The following is a 5,371-nucleotide window of genomic DNA, read 5'->3' as shown; positions in this document are numbered from 1 at the left end:
CGTTGCCATGTCATCAAGATAGGTGCCTGAGCAAAATGCAGCATGAAGCGTCAGGCAGGCAGAAACTCACATATCAAATTTTCACGAAAACATCCAGGTGTCACTTTTTATTAGTGTAGTTAATATTAAACAACATGTGTACTTCTCACAGCATTTGCTCTTCAGTTCACTGTCGGCCTCTGGAGGATTCTGAAGCATTCTCTTGCCTGGGGCTCTGCATCTGAGCTCTTATGACCTGGTGAAAACTAGAGGTCATAATTTTGTTCATGATTATACTTCTATGTATCCCTTTTGATTATATTCATGTAAATAGACATAAAAGTTCCAGACATGATTCCTTTCAGTAATATTTTCACACAGGTCTAGTTCATAAAACCAGTTTTCTGAAATCATTTGCAAAAATTCACTTTGGTTACATAGGTTATTCCAATGAGCTTTATAGGGAATTATGTCAATGAATTCAACTGATCCCAACTGACCTCAGTAATAACAAAATTAATAAAAATAAGCTATAACTTTATGTGTCTCCAACACTTGTAGATATTAACTTTATCTCATTGCTTTCTGTCTAATTCTTGTTTCTTACATTTATTATGAATTGAATTATATTGGAATAGGGTCATGGAAATGCATAATTTGGAATTAATGTTATTCATAAGCTGTTAACAAAAGTTGATTAAATGGGAAATCCAAGGCAAGAAAGTATTTTATTTCATTGTTCATTAAAGGGCAGGTAAAACAGCAAGCTGAGTGCACATAGAAAAATATATTCTGTCTTAAGTGACTTTAAGTGCTATTTTTTCACAGCACAAATTATCTCTGCCAAGGAAAATCTTCAAGTTCATCATACAAGAAAGAAAATAACCTTATTGTATTTGGCTAAGCATATAACTCAGCGATCATGCTTATTATTAATATCTTTTGTAAGAATGGATTTTCGAAAATATATTTTGCCATTCATATGCTTTAAATTTTATTTTTTTGTAGCTATTGAGTTATATTGCCTGGGCAAGAATTTCCAATGTTAAAAACTTTTATATTCTAATTTTTAATTCTTTGAAAGTCTTTAGCTTTACAAGTCATTTTGATCAAAATCAAACCATTGTCTAATTCTTTTATTCCTATATTCACCCTCCATTTAACTGTGTATCTTTTAACTTTTAAGACCTTCAAGCTTTTCTCCTGCCAAAATTGTTATGGAACAATTAATCTTCCAAAGAATTATAGTCAACTTGTCATGTTAAGGGTTTTCAGTTTAAAAAAAAAAATGTGTTTTTTTCCCCAAAAGCTAAAATTTGCATTCACTCATACCAATGAGGGAATTGTGTGTCCATCTCTCATCTTCATATTTGCATGTGATGTCTCTTGGGCTTGCATGGTGCTGTGTATGCTGCCTCAGTTCCTGTGAGTTGGAACCTGCCCTGCTGTGTTCAGAACTTTGTGTTTTTTTCTAGTCATTGGCCACTTCCAGCACTTACATTCAGTCTGTTCAAATTACTGTAATAATTCCTTGAGTCCTGAGGAACATGAATTAAATGTGGTGCCCCCAGTCTCATATACTGTGTAGTTTCCATTTCTCTCCCCTTCAGCCCATACATTTGTCTGTGTGAATAATCTTCTCATTCGAAGCACTGAAGCATCCACACTTTGATCTTCCATCTTCTTGAGCTTCATATGGTCAGTGAATTTGTATCTTGAGTAATTTGAACTATTGGGCTAATATCCAATTATCAGTGAGTGCATACCCTGTGTGTTCTTTTGTGACTTGTTTACTTAACTAAGGATGATATTTTCAAGTTCTATCCATTTGCCTGTGAATTTCATGAAGTCATTGTTTTACATAGTTGAATAGTACTCCACAGTGTAAATGTACCATATTTCTCTATTCATTCCTCTCTTGAGGGACATCTGGGTTGTTAACCAGCTTCTGGCTATTATAAATAAGGCTGCTACAAACATGATGTAGCATGTGTTCTTACTACATGTTGGAGAATCTTCTGAGCATATGTCCAAAAGTGTTATATCTGAGTCCTCAGGTAGTACTATGTACAATATTCTGAGGAATACCTAGATTGATTTCCAGAGTGGTTATACCAGCTTGCAATCCCACCAGCAATGTAGGAGTATTCCTCTTCCTCCACATCTTCACCAGCATCTGCTGCCACTTGTGTTTTGGTTTTAGCCATTGTTATTTGTGTTAGGTGGAATCTCAAGGTTGTTCTGATTTGCACTTCCCTGATGACTAAGGATGTTGATTTTTTTTCTCTCAGGCTGGTGGTTTAGACCCTGAAAGCTCTCTGGTTGGTTTGTAATGCTACTCTCCCCATTGGCCTGAAACCTTTTCAACTCCTTCAGTCTTCTTTCTAATTCCTCCATTGGGAACCACATGATTAGTTCAATGGTTTGCTGTGAGCATCCGCCTCTGTATGTGTCAGGCTCTGGCAGACCTATAAGTAGACAGCTAAGTAGCCACCTGTAAGCATGCACTTCCTGGCATTCACATCAGCATCTGCCTTCTGTGGCTGTACATGGGATGGATACCCAGGGAGAGCAGTCTCTGGACCACCCCTCCTTCAAATTCTGTCCCACTCTTTGTCTCCATATTTGCTCTCATCAGTAATTTGTTACTCATTCTAAGAAGAACCGAAGCACCCATACTTTGTTCTTTCTTTATGAGCTTCAGGATGTCTGTAAGTTATATCTTGGGTATTGTGAGCTTTTAGGCTAATATCCAACTATCAGTGAGTACATACCATGTGTGTTAATTTGAGATTGGGTTACCTCACTCAGGATGATATTTTCTAGTTCCACCCATTTACCCGAGAATTTCTTGAATTCATTGTTTTTAATAGCCGAGTAATACTCCATTGTGTAAATGTACCACATTTTGTGTATCCATTCCTCTGTTTAAGGACATCTGGGTTCTTTCCACCTTCTGGCTATTATAAATAAGGCTGCTATGAGCATAGTGGAGCATGTGTCCTTGTTATACATTGGAATATCTTCTGGATATATGCCCAGGAGTAGTATAGCTGAGTCCTTAGGTAATGATAGGTCCAATTTTCTGTGGAACCACCAGAATTATTTCCAGAGTGGTTGCATCATCTTACAATCCCACCAACAATGGAAGAGTGTTCCTTTTTCTCCACATACTCACCAGCCTCTGCTATCATCTGAGTTTTTGATCTTAGTCATTTTGCCTGGTGTGAGGTGGAATCTCAGGATTGTTTTGATTTGTATTTCCTTGATGACTATGGATGTTGAACATTTCTTTAGATGCTTCTCGGCCACTTGAGTTTCTTCAGTTGAGAATTCTTCATTTACATCTGTACCCCATATTTTAATAGGGATATTTGATTGTCTGGAGTCTAATTTCTTGAGTTCTTTGTATATATTGGATATTAGCCCTCTATTAGATCTAAGACTCATAAGATCTTTTCCCAATCTGTTGATTGTTGTTTTGTCCTATTGACAGAGTCCTTTGCAATACAGACCATTGCAATTTTATGAAGTCCCATTTGTCAATTCTTGATCTTAAAGCATAAGCCATTGGTGTTCTTTTCAGGAACTTTTTGCCTTTGCTCAGGTATTCGAGGTTATTCCCCACCTTCTCTTCTATTAATTTCAGTGTATCTGGTTTTATGTGAAGGTCCTTTATCCACTTGGACTTGAACTGTGTACAAGAAGATAAGACTGGATTGATTTGGGTTCTTCTACATGCTGACCTCCAAGTGAACCATCACCATCTGTTGAAAATTCTATCTGTTTTCTTCTAGACGGTTTTAGACAATTTGTCAAGATCAAGTGGCCATAAGTGTGTGGGTTAAGACAGATACCAGGTAGCAAAGTTAAATCAGGAGCAAATAAACCATCTAAACAGTCCCATAACCCCTAAGGACATAGCGACCATCATTAACAGTCTCCCTACCAAAAAAAGCACTGAATCAGATGGTTTTAGAACAGAATTATATCAGAACTTCAAGGAAGACTTAATACCAATTCTCTTCAAACTATTCTACAAAATAGAAACAAAAGGAACACCAGCAAATTCATTCTATGAAGCCACTATTATGGACAGTTTTACTTCCTTTGTCAAAAATCAAGTGACCAAAGGTATGTGGGCTCATTTCTGTGTCTTTAATTCTATTCCATTGATATTTCTGCCTGTCTCTGTAACAATACTATGCAAGTTTTTTTTAAATCATTATTGCTCTGTAGTACAGCTAGAGGCCAGGGTTGGTGATTTCCCCCAGAAGCTCTTTTATTATTGAGAATAGTTTTCACTCTCCTGGGTTTTTTGCTATTTCAAATCAATTTGAGAATCACTCTTTCTATCTCTATGAAGAATACAATTGGAATTTTGATGGGGATTGCATTGAATCTGTAGATTGCTTTCAGCAAGATAGCCATTTTTACTATATTAATCCTGCCAATCCATGAGCATGGGAGATCTTTTCTTCTTCTGAGATCTAATTCAATTTCTTTCTTCAGAGACTTGAAGTTTTTGTCATACAGATCTTCTACTTCTTTGGTTAGATTCACACCAAGATATTTTATATTATTTGTGACTATTGTGAAATGTGTCATTTCCATAATCTGTGTCTCACCCTGTTTATCTTTCACATAGAGGAAGGCTACTGAATTCTTTGAATTGATTTTCCATCCAGCCACTTTGCTGAAGTTGCTTATCATATTTCTGAGTTCTCTGGTGGACGTTTTGGGGCCACTTGACTATACTATCATATTATCTGCAAATAGTGATATTTTGACTTCTTCCTTTTCTATTTGTATCCCTTTGAATTCTTTTTGTGTGTCCTGCTTGTTGGTAGGAAATGGTCATTTTAGCCTCTAAATCCCACTCTGCCAGGAATTTCAGCTAGAATCATCATCTTAGACTCCTTGGAGCCTCCCTCATCACAGTATTTGACACATCATAGAGATGCCTCCTCCCCTCCTACTTCCAAGTTTTATTTACTGACCTGTATCTCTCTCTCTATCTGTCCCTACACCTGATCCCCCTAATCCCCACTACATTCTCTTTCTCAACCAGTTCCCTCCCTCCATCCACATTCAGTGATTATTCTATTTCTTAGTCTGAGTGAGATTCAAGCATCCTCCTTTTAGCCTTTTTTGCTATTCTTATCATCACAAGCCCTGTGATACCACTTCACATTGAAAATTATTTAAGTATGTTTTATAGATTACCTTGTAGTTCTAAATCCATATAAGATGTTTCCCTTATAAACACACTATGTTAGTTATATATACAATCCACATAATAATAACTTTTCTTGGAATCTAATAATAGCATACTATTACTACTGAAAAATAGGTATCAAATGAATTTATTTGTAGACCCAAGAAAGAATTT

This window comes from Grammomys surdaster, unplaced genomic scaffold, assembly GCF_004785775.1.
Source record: "Grammomys surdaster isolate TR1022 unplaced genomic scaffold, NIH_TR_1.0 242, whole genome shotgun sequence".
In the NCBI taxonomy this organism is placed as follows: domain Eukaryota; kingdom Metazoa; phylum Chordata; class Mammalia; order Rodentia; family Muridae; genus Grammomys; species Grammomys surdaster.
The sequence above is the reverse complement of the archived record's forward strand: the minus strand, read 5'-3'. Positions refer to the sequence as shown.